General features: G+C 40.2%; 1 long non-coding RNA gene across 1 annotated transcript in view; it reads right to left on the reverse strand.

Annotated features, from left to right (window-relative positions):
* The window catches only part of LOC125484188, a 29511-nt gene that overhangs the window by 1724 nt on the left and 11273 nt on the right, over positions 1-16514 (reverse strand). The window contains exon 3 of the long non-coding RNA XR_007263028.1: positions 7034-7131. This is a non-coding gene — a long non-coding RNA (uncharacterized LOC125484188). The remainder of the gene's footprint in view (positions 1-7033; positions 7132-16514) is intronic.

Consider the following 16514-nt stretch of genomic DNA (forward strand, 5'->3'; position numbering starts at 1 on the left):
TAAAGCATTTGGTGATTTTAAATTTTTAGCAAAGATCTGTGGGTCAGGTTGTTGACTTGCTCGCCGAGCTGGCTTATTCTCGTTCAGATGTTTCATCACCATGCTAGGTGACATCATCAGTGGAGCCTCCGATGAAGCGATGTTATTCTACTCCGCTTGGAATTTATACTGTGCGGTCTGTTATGGTGAGTAGTGTCATTTCCGGTTTTGATCTGTATGGGTTTGTATATGCGGTCCAATTGTATTTGTTTGTTGATTGCATTATGGGTGGAGAACATCAACTAGCAGCAAAACGGCATGACGTACTCTCCTTAATATCACTCGGACAATGAAGGTCATTAGTTTAACTGGGACAAGGTAACCATAGTAGCCCAAGACAAACATAGACATGCACGGGAATTCCTAGAGGCATGGTTCTCCACCCGTAATGCAATCAACAAACGCATTGTATTTGGGGTCCGATTCTAACTCGTACAGATCAAAACCGGAAATGACACTACTCGCTATAAATAGATAGCCCCACAACTTCATCTGCAGATGCCTACTAAACAGGTAACAACAGGAGGACACAGTCCACCGTAACACACTGGCCACGCTGCCATACATCAAGAACATATTGGAACTGACAAGACTCCTAAGACCACGAAGAATCGTAGTGGTCTGCAAGCCCACAGCCACTCTAGAACAAACACAAGGATTGAAGACCCCATTCCCACAACTTGCAGAACCAACATTGTTTTCAAAATACCATGCAACGAGGCCACAAACATTACATCGGACAGACAGGAAGGAAACTGGACATCAAAATACATGAACTTCAACTACTCACCACAACGGACCAAACAGTATAAATTCCAAGCGGAGTAGAATAACATCGCTTCGTCAGAGGCTCCACTGATGATGTCACCTAGCATGGTGACAAATCATCTGAACGAGAACAAGCCAGCTCGGTGAGCAAATCAACAACTTCATTTGGTGATTTTGCTGGAGGTCCGTGATCTTTGTTTTAGTGTGGGGAACCAAATGCTTTATCCAGTCGTATAAATTATTGTTTACCCCTCCTCTCCCTGCATCTTCAGCATATGTGCCAATCTCTTCCTAGCTACATCAGCTCTTGAGAAGAGTCACTCGATCAGAAACATTAACTCTTGACTTCTCTTCACTGATGCTGCCAGACCTGCTGAGTTTGTCCTGCAACTTCTGTTTTTGTTTTAAGTTTTGTTCTTTGGAAACAAACACCTAATTAGCATTGAAGCTATATTGATTCAGGCTTGAACCTGCTTCAGTGTACAACACCTAAGATTAATTGTAGCAGACATCATAATCTAAATTTAATCATGTTGTTTAGGATTTATTTTTTTCAATCAAGAAGATGATGTGTGATTGCTTAGCAGATGAAGTTACCACCTCTGGTTGTACATACTCCTGGAGGTTTTATACATACCCTCCCACCTCCAGTCACACCACGGAGTCAAACTGTCATCTATCCATCTCAAATTTTTTTTTAAAACCAGTAACCAAAATGCCCAAAGTAGTAAAAATACTCCAATTATTCTTTAACTGAGTTGTTTTCAGAAGTGTCTAAGGTGTTAATTTTAAGTTTCTGCACATTTTGAGTACAATCCTGGAAGGGTAGCAATCCTGCTGGTAGAGAATACTTTCAAATAAATTGTCTGTATTAATAATCAGATTAAGTTTATTAATAAATTAAAATATAGAATAGCTCTTATTTTCAAGAGTTGCTATGTACTGATGAATTGGATAAAATGGGAGCAGGAATTGATCCAAAGTATAGACAAGGTAGGTGCATTCATTTTTAAATCATACAATCCCTTATGATATATTTGTAATTAGTGTGAAATAAGATTTGCATAATTGTTACACCAAATCCATGGATCACACTATTTTCATACTGAAGCATTTGAACCATCTTGCTTCTGAAAAATAGAATAAACCTCTCCTGATGTTTTTTATATATGTGAAAACTGAACTTTCCACAGCAGATTTTTTTTTAAAACTTGATCTAAACAAATTGGCCTACTGCTTAGATTGTTAAAGTAACCAGACACTGAAGAGAAATGCACAATTTTATGGGATTGTGCTGTTGTAAAGAGACAGAGATACTGTTTTGGCTATATAGTGATTTGGGTAGTCCCTAGGTTACTACACCTAAAACTACTATTTCCAGCATGGAGTTGAGAAAAATGATTGTGGTGTGAAGGCTTAGTGTATTGTACTAATCCATGTTGACATTGCATTGCAGCACTACCCTGTCAAAAGGACCAACTTTCATACTAAGACTCGTCTGTTTTTACAAGTGAACATAAAATTCTCATAGTGCTAGCTCACAGACCAGATGAATACTGCATTGTGTTATGGCCAATATTTGTCCCTGATTATCAGGTCGTTAATCTCATTACTGCTAGTGCAATCTCTCAGTGCACCAATTATCTGAAGCCTGTTAAATCTTACCAATTTTTCCCAGTTTGGATTCTTCCATTCAGGTTTCCACTTCAGCCATCATAGCAAACAGCTAGGAGGATGTCTCCAGTGACTAGAGAAACCCCACCAGTGGCATTTCCTGCCACTCCTGTGTTCCTATCTCTGGTGCCCCCAAAGAATCCATCAATAGCCTCTTCCCAGTTCTCGCTTGCGTGCTGTCCTTGAGAATGTGAAGATTGCTGCTGCCAGACCTGGTGAGTTTTTCGAACAATTTCTGTTTTTATTAGCTCGATATACTATGTTTTGGATTTCTAACTGTCCTAGCATTAGCCTCCTGCTTCTGGGTTTCCTGGGTCATGATAGTATGAAATGTGGCCTATCGATTTTTGACTACCATCATCTGAATCTGATATCAAGAACTTACATGGCCTGAAGAAGTTTTAAAAAGGAAAGGCACGGACGTTTTTAAAAAAAAAACCTGACCACTGGTTGAGCCAAACTTCAGGAAAGTAATGTGAAATAAACTGAATTGGTTCAAAAGTTAGCACATTTCTCAAAAGAGATTGAAAGCAGAAGAAACTGTCATCTCCTATTTTAAATTTACACATGTATGATACATTACACATCAGAGATTAAAAAAAAATCTGTATAACAATGCAGCTTAGAAACTAAGGCCCCAGACACTAGAGTACACAAATGAGCTGCATTTCAAAGCAGTTTCAGAGATAGTAGGAACTGCAGAAGGTTAAAATTGTGCCACAATGATGCCACCCAAGGGTTGCAGGAACAGCACCTCGTATTCCGCTTGGGAACCCTGCAGCCTAATGGTATCAATGTGGACTTCATAAGCTTCAAAATCTCCCCTTCCCCTCCCACATCCCAAAACCAGCCCAGCTTGTCCCCGCCTCCCTAACCTGTCCTTCCTCCCACCTATCCCCACCCCCACCTCCTACCTACTAACCTCATCCCGCCCCCTTGACAGGTCAGTCCAGGGAGGACGGACAGATCTCCTCCCTATCTCCCCACCTACACTCACCTTTATTGGCTCCATCCCCGCCTCTTTGACCTGTCTGTCTCCTCGCCACCTATCTTCTCCTCTATCCAGCTTCTATCCACCTCCCCCTCTCTCCCTATTTATTTCAGAACCCCAAACCCCTCCCCCATTTCTGAATAAGGGTCTAGGCCCGAAACGTCAGCCTTTCTGCTCCTCTGATGCTGCTTGACCTGCTGTGTTCATCCAGCTCTACACCTTGTTATCTCTGCATTTCAAAGCAACTGTTTTGTCGCAGCAATGGTGAATGATACGTAAGTGAATCAGGGGGTAAGATCTTGCGCTTCTCTCTCTCTGGTTCTGTCTCTTTGTGTCTGTCTGTCTGTCAGTCAGTCAAAGTTCAAAGCACTCACTGTCAACACTAACCACAGCAACATCGGAACAATGAGAACTCAAAGCCTGGTGTTACTACACAATAAGTCCAAATGATTTTTATCTCAAAGCTGTTTTTCTGCTTCGGATATACTGCCCAAGCTTTGAACTTTAATCTACTCGAATTGTTCGGCAAATGACTGTGCATCAGTACCTTTCTTAGGATGGTTTATCACCTATACCTCTTCCTGTTCTGCTTTCTTGCCCGTTCAATCTATTATACTGTTACATAAGAGCGAACACATTCATTTTGATGCTGTTAAGTTATAACAAATTACCTCCAATAAGATGTTGGCAGTATTAACATAGTGAAAGACTGCCTCATGTCTTGCCCAGTACTCACCTAATTTAAACACTCTCTTCCTTTCTACCGCAGTTAACCCAACATGATTGAAATAACACATTGTTAACACGATATTTAAAATACAGTTGGGTACAATCAGCCTGTTCTGCAGAACAAGTGCCTGTACTTTGATAGTCTGATGAATCTTTTAAAATAAAATTTTCCGGCTAAAAGATCGCTTGCTTCTCTTTTTATCATGTATAAAGTGGTTTTGGTTAATTATTTCTGGAAACTATTACATTAATACTTTACCATTGTGCTAGACATATATAGGCATAATTATTGACACAGACTCCAGTGCATAATCCGGTCGTACTTCAGCACAGAACTGAGGGAATGGTGGACTGCTAAAGATGGTTGTATTACAGATAAGAAGATAAACCACGGCCAACCATGTCACATTTGGTCAAATGCAGCCTTGATGGCGAGGGCTGTCACTCTCACTTCACCTGAACGTGGCTGCAAATGATTCCACAGCACTGTGTGAGGAGGAACAGAGAAACTCTCCCGAAGTCCTAGGCAATATTTATTGCTCTGCATTGATTAAAAACGAGTTAACAGTTCGTGTATCTCATTGCTGCTGGTGAGGTCTTGCTGTGTGCAAATTGGCTCCTGTGATTCCTGCTGCCAGTACTTCACATTTACTTAATTAGTTGTAAATTGCATTTGGGTGTCCTGAGGTGGTGAAAGGCACAAATTCTTTCTTTGACCATCATAAAGCAACTGTGATCTATTTAGCTATATCAACTAAGTACAATGCTTATTACTTGAAAGTATTCCACATCTACTTTCTGTTGGTTCACAGTAATAAATAGTACTTTCAATGATGAGGTCGTAGCCTTAAATTTATGGCCAGGCAATTCAGTAATGATATGAGCCATATCTTCAGACACAGGATAATCAAAATCTGGAACTCACATTGCCAAAAGATTGGATGCTGAGATAATTGAAACTCTCCAAGTACATCAATTTGTTTTTAAAATATAGTTGTAAAGGGAAAACATAGGTAAATTGAGGCATAGGTTGGTCATGATTTAATTGAACGACAGAATAGTAGGGAGTATGTCATTTATTAACAGCATATGTCAATATCATAGTATAGTGATTCTGAAATTTGAATCCCCACCAAGTCAAAGAAAAATGTTGTTTCAATATTTTAAATGAAAGTTTATCCAGTGGAGCAGCTGGTGAAAGGAGTTGGGCCATGCAACACTGAAAATAAGTCCCAAATTTGACCCCCACTCTAACATTGGCTCATTTAACTTTGTTGAGGTAAGTCATGCTGTGCTTTTCTTGATGTCCATAGAGTAAGGATACGTTGACTCTTGGGCTCCGTTTGCAATATGCTTTTCAGAATCTGTATCGTAAGTGTTTGTGTGTGCATGACAGTTTATGAATGCTGGGTGGGGGGAGAGGTAGGTAGTTACAATTGAACAAACCTGGCTGTGGTACCTCACAGGAGAGGAACTTGGTGAGTTGACTTAAGAAAAGCTACTCGGGCATGGTATTGAGAGCAACTTGCAACCTTGGAATTCCATGATTAGCAAATACTCAATACCTTCAAGAAAAGGCAGAAGACAATGAGATGATAAATGAGGAATTCAAAAACAGATTTAAATTAAATACAACTTAAATGTTAAAAAAATGGGGGTTTGTGTTTTTGCGATTAATAAACTACTATTGGATTGATTTCCATAGCTTGCTCGCCCTTTTAAGTTGATCATTTTAATCATCGATGCCCTCTGTGTTGACTCAATGTATTTTAAAACTTCTTTTTCCTGCCAGGTAATTTTTCAATTTATTCCTATTCTAGCAACTGTTTCTTTCTATCTCCATTCAGCAAACGATACTCTCTGCCTCTTATTTCATTTAAACTAGGTATGCATGGATTAGCCATTTCAAAAATGAGTGCTAAGTGCTAACTGTTATTTAGTTTTAAGAAACCCTATCTCAAATCTCACTTAAAACTTATTAGTTTTGCAATCACGTGGATAACGTAGTTGAGCGAGTTATTTCAAGACCCTCGTATTTGTAGTCATGAATCACAGTCCTTCTGAATCATCTTTTACCCAAAGGAATTAATAGCAGTAACTTGCTTTGAGAAACAAGCTGTGAGCTTGCTGCTGTTTTACTTTGAATTAATATCCCTTTGAAGTTAGGATGCCCCGATTTTGCATCCAATGTTTTAGGTGAAATCTTACCAGTGAATTGTACGTGGTGAACACATTTCAACTGCTAGTTAGAAAGTTTCCCAATACTTGCTCACGTTCATAATAGACTTATAGGTGACAGTTGTGATATTGTGGGCTTTGTAATTCCTCATCCTTTTATAATATCACAATGAAAGCCAAAAACAGGATAGGGACAAAATGGTCAATGTTCTTACCACTTTGCTTTAGCTGTGGCTAGAGTGATATGTGTATTACATAATGTGAATAAGTTTAGCATTTTATTTGAGTAAGAGCCTTAAAAATCATGCGCACATTTAGAATTACTCTGCTGCTTATCCATTAATACTGTACATAAAGAAGCAGGTGCTTTAATAAGAAGTGAGCCACTATATAACAGGAATACTGGCAACATGATAGATGGATGCTCTTTTAAAAACTGGTAGCATTCTTTTGGTTATAATCATGTTGCTGTTTAAATAAAGCCATTAAAATAACAGCACAACTGTGCAGCAAAAACCCGACATTGCATTATAATTACCTTACAAGTCTGGGTCTTAACATGTTTTTACCCACTGCTGTTTTGGCTTCTGTTTTAAGGCAAGGTATTGCAGTTATTCAGCTGGAAGTTAGTTTGCAAACAAGCTGATTACTTACAGGGGTACAGCGGCAGCCTGGTATGAACTTTTGGGGCTTGTTTCACAAGAGGTCAGTACTGCAAACTTCATTTTCCACAACATCAGTCACTATAAGTTCTGTATGAAAACAGATTCTCTTTAAACATTGAGTGATTAGTGTTTTTCTTTTTCTGTGCTTCCTTTCTATTGCTAGAGGCCATTTGGTGAAACGCTCAGGAGAACATATATACACACACACACATTTGTGTCAAAAACGTGGCTGGTAAGCATTTCATATAATATCAAACCACATTGTAACAGTACATGTACCGTAATTATAGCAAAACTATCCTCAAACATTTGCAAACACTTTTAGACTGTTTACAAGGCATTTACAATGTCTGGGAAAAAGGAAAATGTTCTGCAGCTCCAGTTTCTACTAGCATTTTTGAGTCAAAATAACTTCTGCTTGAGCACTGCATATGACAGCGAACATCAGAGCATCTTGAGACAGCTGTTGGTATCGTGATTAAAAACAAACTGCCATCATTAAAGTTGTCACAATCCGAATTCATTTCATTACACAATTCTATTTTGAACCACCTCATTTCTTTGATCAAGTTGAGGCATAAAATAATCATTAATTACAGACAGATTTATGAATATCTGCAGGCACAAGTCCTGTTTGCTGGAAAATCCGAAGGGGCTACTCATGTGTACTGGAATAGCTGCAGGGATTATCTTCTTCACTGAAGTCATTTCACAATTGCAGCTCTTAATTTATTTGAGCTCCATCAAATCATCCTTGATTTACTGTATCATATTACACCAAAGTCAGAACTGGTTCATTATATCGCTTTGAATCATAAAATCTCTATTTCTGACCCATTTGCTCATTGCCAGAAATTTATATCAAAAATAAATCACTTAGCCACGTAAACGGTTTGTCTTATTTTAACGAAAAATTTTCAATAATTAGTCTGGAAATGTTCAATAACTCCAATGTACATCAGATGAAGATGTTTAATTCTTTAGAAGATGGAAACGTTTCACAATCATTAAGCCAGAAATTTCAGCATTTATGACTGAATAAATGATAAATAACTGATGAGCTAAAATCTTATTGAGTGGCAGAGCAGGTATGAGGAGCTGAATGGTCTACCTCTACTCCTATTCCAAATATTCTGAATGTGCATCTCAAAACCATAAATCAAATATACCCCTTACAAATCATAACAGTCATCAAAGATCATTAATTCAAACAATATGTCGTGCCTCAAGGAAATAAGCACAGAGGGAACTGCAGAATGGTAGGGATATGCACCACCAACAGTGAGAGACACACTGATAAGAGGAAGAGAGCAAGGTGCATTCTAATAGTGAGACAGACAGATAAACATTTAAACACCAGCCCATAATAAGTTTTACATCAGAGAGATAGATGTTAAATTCCTGACAGTTGGTGAAGAAGTACAGGTAGTTTTGCTATAACACATGTTTCGTTAACACGAATTGGCTGTAACGTGATTGATGAATAGTGGACACTGTGGATAACGCAAACTTTCTGCTGTACAGGTATAGCGATTTCCCTATAACGTGATTTTCTATTGCCCAAGGTCACAAGAACACAACTGTTGTGTTATAGGAGAACCACCTGTACTCAGTTTTTGATTAATTAAGTGGAATATTCCAAGTGAATATTTCCTAACTCTTATACCGTTATCATTAAGTATCTCTTTATATCTGCTCAAGTAATAGTCCAATCAACTGCATCCAACTACACTCAAAAAGTTTGGTTCCATCCAGCACAAAACAGCCTGCTTGAATGGCACTGCATCAACAAACAATTATTTCCTCCACCACTGACGTTCAGCACCACTGACGTTCAGAGACTATCTACAAGACAAACTGTAGAAATGCACCACGGCTTTTTAGACAGCACTTTCCAAATTCACACCTACTACCAGCTAGGAGGTCAACAGCAGCAGGTACATGGGAGCACCACCACCTGAAAGTTCCCTGCCATCCTGACTTGGAAATATATAGGAGAGGTGCTAAATGAATATTTTTCGTCAGTATTCACGCAGGAAAAAGACAATGTAGTTGAGGAGAATACTGAGACACAGGCTATTAGACTGGACGGGATTAAGGTTCATAAGGAGGAGGTGTTAGCAATTCTGGAAGGTGTGAAAATAGATAAGTCCCCTGGGCCGGATGGGATTTATCCTAGGATTCTCTGGGAAGCTAGAGAGGAGATTGCAGAGCCTTTGGCTTTGATCTTTATGTCGTCATTGTCTTCAAGAATAGTGCCAGAAGACTGGAGACTAGCAAATGTTGTCCCCTTGTTCAAGAAGGGGAGTAGAGACAACCCTGGTAATTATAGACCAGTGAGCCTTACTTCGGTTGTGGGTAAAGTGTTGGAAAGGATTATAAGAGATAGGATTATAATCATCTAGAAAGGAATAATTTGATTAGGGATAGTCAACACGGTTTTGTGAAGGGTAGGTCGTGCCTCACAAACCTTATTGAGTTCTTCGAGAAGGTGACCAAACAGGTGGATGAGGGTAAAGCGGTTGATGTGGTGTATTTGGATTTCAGTAAAGCGTTTGATAAGGTTCCCCATGGTAGGCTATTGCAGAAAATACGGAAGCATGGGATCGAGGGTGATTTAGCGGTTTGGATCAGAAATTGGCTAGCTGTAAGAAGACAGAGGGTGGTGGTTGATGGGAAATGTTCATCCTGGAGTTCAGTTACTAGTGGTATACCTCAAGGATCTGTTTTGGGGCCACTGCTGTTTGTCATTTTTATAAATGACCTGGATGAGGGCGTAGAAGGATGGGTTAGTAAATTTGCGGATGACACCAAAGTTGGTGGAGTTGTGGATAGTGCAGAAAGATGTTGTAGGTTACAGAGGGACATAAATAAGCTGCAGAGCTGGGCTGAGAGGTGGCAAATGGAGTTTAATGCGGAAAAGTGTGAGGTGATTCACTTTGGAAGGAGTAACAGGAATACAGAGTACTGGGCTAATGGTAAGATTCTTGGTAGTGTGGATGAGCAGAAAGATCTCGGTGTCCATGTGCATAGATCACTGAAAGTTGCCACCCAGGTTGATAGCGTTGTTAAGAAGGTGTACAGTATGTTAGGTTTTATTGGTAGAGGGATTGAGTTTCGGAGCCATGAGGTCATGTGGCAGCTGTACAAAACTCTGGTCCGGCCGCACTTGGAGTATTGCGTACAGTTCTGGTCACCGCATTATAGGAAGGATGTGGAAGCATTGGAAAGGGTGCAGAGGAGATTTACCAGGATGTTGCCTGGTATGGAGGGAAGGTCTTATGAGGAAAGACTGAGGGACTTGAGGCTGTTTTCGTTGGAGAGAAGAAGGTTAAGAGGTGACTTGACAGAGACATACAAGATCATCAGAGGATTAGATCGGGTGGATAGTGGGAGCCTTTTTCCTCGGATGGTGATGGCTAGCACGAGGGGACATAGCTTTAAATTGAGGGGTGATAGATATAGGACAGATGTCAGAGGTAGGTTCTTTACTCAGAGAGTAGTAAGGGCGTGGAATGCCCTGCCTGCAAAAATAGTAGACTCGCCCACTTTAAGGGCATTTAAATGGTCATTGGATAAACATATGGATGATAATGGAATAGTTTAGGTTAGATGGGCTTCAGATTGGTTTCACAGGTCGGCGCAACATCGAGGGCCGAAGGGCCTGTACTGCGCTGTAATGTTCTATGTTCTATGTTCTATTCCTTCAGCGTTGGGTGAAAATCCTGGAATGTCCCCCCCCCCCCACTGCATTGTGGGCCTACCTACAGCACAGGGACTGCAACAGTTCAAGAAGGCAGCTCTCGAAGACAACTAGGCACGGGCAATAAATGCCAGCCCAGCCAGTTATGCCTGCATCCTATGAATGAATAAAAGAAAATGCCCTTCACATATATGTACTTAATCATAATGTATACAGTTAACAATAAATGCTGACTTAAGGAGCATGTTGGAGAGCTACTCAGTAATGGAGGATTTAAGATAGATCAGCACAACAATAGGAACCCAACACGAAATTCAGATTGGTAGGAAGCAAAACTGGTAACAGCAAGTAGAGTCATACAGCACAGAAACAGACCCTTCAGTCTAACTCATCCATGCTGACCAATTTTCCCAAATGAAACTAAACTAATCTCATTTGCCTCCCTTTGGCCCATATCCCTCTAGGCCTTTCCTATTCATATATCTGTCCAAATGTCTCTTGTAGTCAGCAAAATTAGAAGAAAGATGAAGGAAAGGTAAGCATATAATACAATTAGAATGCACAATAGTATTTAAAAAAGCAGAATGGAAGACATTCCATCCGAATGCAAATTACACTCAAACATGTTGATGATTTGAAGGCACAAATTGAGGTAAATGGTTATGATTTACAGAGATGTTACAGAGATGTGATGACAGGGCAACCAAAATTGCGAGCTGGCTTCCAAAGATATAATTGAGAATGGATAGGCAAAAGGTAAAAGTAAGTGGGGTTAATAATGGACATGATCAGTACCTTAATGAGAGATGACCTTAGATTGAAGGATCAAGATCTAGAATCAGTTAAGGTGAAGGTAAGAAACAGCATAGAGTAGCAAAGGTTGGTGAGAGCTATTTACAGGTTACCAGACAGTAGTAGTAATGTTGAGCATGGTATAAATGAAGGAACTTAGAGATGTATTTAAGTGAATAATATAGTAATAATGGACAACTTCGGAATATACTGGGCAAACCTAATCCAGACTAATGCTATAGAGGATTAATACCTTGAGTAAGCATGAGATGGGTTTTAGAACAACATATTGAAGAACCAACAAGGGGTGAGGCTATTTTAAATTTATTATCATGTAACAAGAAAGAGTTAATTAATAACTTTGTTGTATATGAGTCTTTATGAAATAGTGGCCATAATAGATTAGAATTTCACATTAAGTTTCATTGTGAAACCTACATCTTAAATCTGAACAAATGAAACCATTGAAGGTTTCTTTTCCATGAAGTCGAGTTGGTCAAGTGGATTTTGAAAATGCACCAAAAATATTGATGATAGATGGGCAATGGCTAGTATTTAGAGAAATATTGCACGATCTACAACAGATATGCATTCCTCAAAAACACAAACACTCAAAGGGAAAAAGGAATTAAGTGTAGTTAATAAAAGAAGTTAAAGATTGAAATAGACCAAAGGAAGTGGCCTATCAAAATGCCAGAAAAAGAAGCAAGACTGAGGATTGGGAATAATTTTGAATCTAGAAAATGAAGACTGAGACAGATAAAGTTAAGTAAAAGCTTATATGAATCAATGCATGCTAGCAAGAAACATTAAGGCAAGGTGCCAAAGCTTTTATAGATGTGTGGAGAGGAAAAAATTAGTTAGTACTAATGTGGCCTATTATAGGATAATTTACAGTGGGGAACAAGAGAAAAAGGAATAAGTTTGAATCTGTCTTCACAGGAAAACAACACAGAAAACCTCCCTGAAATACCAAGTGACAAAGAGACTTGTGAAACAGAGGAACTGAAAGGGAGTAGCATTAGTGCAGAAATAGTACATAAAAAGTGGATTGAATCCTGATAAACCCCCTGGATCAGATGAACTACATCCCAAAGTTTTGAAGGAGGTGTCTAAGAGAGCTATCGGATGCATTGGGGGTCATCTTTCAAAATCCTACAGATTATCTTTCAAAATTCCATTGACTGGGGAAAGGTTCCTGGAGATTGGACAGTAGCAAATGTAACACTACAATTTAGGAAGGGAGGGAGTGGGAATGTGGAGAAGTGCAGACCAGTTCATTTGATGTGAGTAGTAGGGAATTTGTTAGAATCTATTACGAAGAATGACATGAGTAGACACTAAATAAAGAATGGGTAAAGGGAACAAAGTCGACATAGATTTATGAAAGGGAAATCACGTTTAGCAAACCTGTTTGAGTTTACTAAGGATTATGGAGTATCAGTGGGTATGGTGTATTTGAGTTTTCAGATGGATTTTGATAAATGTACAGAAGGTTAGTGAACGAAATTAGAGCACACGGGAGGGGTGTGGTGGGGGGGGTGGTGGTTGAGTACTGTGTACTGAGATGGACTGAGAATTGATTAACAGAAAGCAGAAAATGGGAATAAATGGATCATTCTCACGATGGCAGACTCGTAGAGTACTGCAGATGTTCTCGCCATTGTGTGAGTGCAACAGTTTTATCAGACTGGGGTCTTTTTTATGAGGTGACATTGAGTCTGCATTCCATGGAATCTCAAAGAATGAGAGGTAATCTCGTTATAAAATTCTTACATGCTCCACACTGTGGATGTAGGTGGCAAGATGGCAGCAGGATAAGTTGCTCCATTCGGAGCTCCATTCTGCTCGCCAGTTCTCTTTCTCTCTTTGTCCCTCCTTTTATTTCACCCTTCTTCTCTCTCCCTCTGTGGTAATTCTAACCCCCCTACAACACCCAATCCCCTTTAACTACCTACCTAAGGAGTTGGGAAGGAGCTGGATCATGACTGGGAACCACGTGGCGAGAGCTGAACGCGCGGATTGTGTCCTGCAGCGACGTTGGATCGAGTGTGGGCCACAGCAATGCTGGTGGATCAAGGCTGGGCCGGCAAGAGCGGGCTGGTGAGGCAGCCGGGAGTGGGACGCTGGTGGCGGCATAACATGGGCTGGAAAGCCTGGAGCGGGACCCTGCCGGAGGCAGGGCGAGAACTGGAAAGCCTGGAGTGGGACTTTAGTGGAGGCTTGGCAAGGGCTGGAGAGCTCTGAATGGGACTGCAGCAGTGGAAAGGAAAGTCAGACTCTCATAAGTTTTTGTTTTCTTATCTTATTCTAAGTTAACGTGAATGGCGCCATGTATGTACGGTGAAGGTACACACTTTTCACTGTATTTTTACATTGAATACACGTGACAATAAATGATTCAATTCAATTCAATGATTCAGTTCCCAGCTGGTGAGGTTAGAACCAGAGGACATCATCTCAGGAAAGGGGGTGAACCATTTAAGACTGAAATGTGTAGTCAAACCTGCTGGTCTTCGCTTGTTATAATTCCCACAAAATAAATCCAGCAGAAAACAACTTTACAGAGATTTGGGCCTTTCTTACGATGTATTTCAACAAAAGATAATCTGCTGCATTTCCTCATCGAAACATTGAAAATGGCCAGCGTGGTAAAGAAGAAAGATTAATCCAAGTCACTCTCTTCATGAGTCAGTGTTTTCCTGAGAGGATGCCTAAATGTGTAATGAACTACATAAGGCACTGGAATTGTCAGATTGTCAACCTGCGATTATGATCTAAAGCCGAGCACACTGCTAAAGGAAGTCAATAATCAGAGTGTGCTGCATCGGGTGAAGAGGTTCAAATCGCTCATCTAACACAGACTTGAACAGACTTGAAATGGGCCACAGAATTTGCATTTGCTTTAGGTATTGGCAGAGGTTTCTGTATTCAAGTTTAATAGAAAATCCGATTGTCACCTAATCGTTTGAATGTTAGATGTCGGGTTAGAGTAATAACAAGCTTTGAAAATGACATCAAAGGCACAAAGGTGAGACCGATCTACCAGCAATCTGATGATTTTGCTAGATACAGTGAACAGCATTGAAGTATCAGCTAGCCATACCTGTGTTTTATAACCATATGTTTATGAGTTGACTTTGTTATGCAGAAAACAGCTGTGGAGTTATTTTAATGCACATTCCTTCCCATTCTTTCAGCTGGTTTCTCCTCAGGGCCTGCTGTGACCTGTACCATCTCCTCAGTGAAACAAAGCCAACTTAGAATCAGACCCTGAACATGCTCAGATTCGACAGTGAACATTCTAATCTTAGGATTGGTTACAACTGTGCTGCAGATTTGATGCGCCCCCTAACTTTCCTTCATCTCTGGGGAAGGACTCACATAGGGTTTTAGAAAAGTATTCTCTTTGTACCACAAAGATAACTTTCAGAGTGTGCACTGGCCATTACAGGAGGAAATCTTAGGCTCCCTGTATATTCTAGGAATGCTTCCTTTGATTTCACGTCTATTGCCGGCAGCACATATTTGGAAAAGTGGCCTGGACTTATTAACTTCAACTTGGGCAAACAAAATATGTTACAAAGATTAGCTCACAGAAACATAGGAAACTAAAAGCAGGAGAGAAAGCCATTCGGTCCTTCGAACCTGCTCTGCCGTGCTATATAATCATGACTGATCCTCTATGTCAATGCCATATTCCTGCTTTCCCCTTTGATGCCTTTAAAATTTAAAAATGTATCATGTATCCCTTGAATATATTCAGTGATTGGCCTCCACACCCTTCTGTAGTAGAGAATTCTACAGGTTCACTGTCCTTTGAGTGAAGAAACTCTCTAAATTAACTCCTAGTTTGTTAAGTGGAGAAGACCGCTCTGCTGTCATCTCAGATGAGAGTTTTTTCTGTGTCTCCTGTTGTTCACTTTTTTGCTTTCCACACTGAGTGTTGTGTGTGTATGCTTAGTTAGCCTTTGAGTTGCGCTGCCTGCACTTCTAGACACAGAGAGATTGCGGAAGTCATTTCACAGAGTTTTCTCCCACCATTGATGAGTATTCAACATGAACCCACATCCCAAAAGTAATATGTAGGAAACTTGACTTGCTGTACCATATTGACTCTTTTTATGCCTAAAGGATTTTGTCCAAGTTATAATAAAATTGTTATTAAGATTAGTAAATATAGACATTCCTCTTAATTCTTCAAGCAAGTTTAGATACAATATAGATATATAAAATGTGGTGTTTTGTAAAGTCATGAAACAAGCTGCAGGAAAGGGCTATGGTATTGGTTGATTGTATTCACACTTAATATGACATTTGGCTTTGCTTTCAGTCGGGGTTTGGCTAGCTCTGAGTAATGCAGGGGCTTACTTACCTAACTGAACTTGATGTTACCCTTTTTGGCTTTAGAATGGGTTTGCTCACTTGTGATCAGCTTGGGTAGAGGCAGGTATGTCTCTGTGTGTGTGTGTGTGTGTGTGTGTGTGTGTGTGTGTACAAGAGAGATGTCTATGGGTCTGTCTGTCCATGTGTGTGTGTGCGCAAGAGAATTCTGTCTATCTGTGTGTATCTGTGTACGTGAGAGGTGTCTCTGTGTGTGTGATTGTGTGCCTGCCTGTGTGTATTTGTGGCTGTGTGTGTGTTCATGTCTCTGTGTGTGTCTATGTACACAGGAGGGGTCTGTGTTTGTGTCTGTGTGTGCATTTACATACATGAAAGGTGTCTGTGCGTGTGCGTGTGTTTGTGTCTACGTGTGCGTGTCTATGTACACGAGAGGCATCTGCATCCTATGAACTGTAGGAATAGTTGCCCACATGCCCCCTCCAAGCTCCAGGGAAAATTCCTGCATTACCACCTTTGTGACTGATTTTGATGCACAGATGTTTTTCCTTCATGTTGGTTGTGGCATAGATGGTATCCTGAAACACAACAGAGAAACAGATCCCCTTGTAGAGGGCAGTGTCAGCTGCACCAG

This window comes from Rhincodon typus, chromosome 10 (genome assembly GCF_021869965.1).
Source record: "Rhincodon typus isolate 14 chromosome 10, sRhiTyp1.1, whole genome shotgun sequence".
Taxonomy (NCBI): Eukaryota; Metazoa; Chordata; class Chondrichthyes; order Orectolobiformes; family Rhincodontidae; genus Rhincodon; species Rhincodon typus.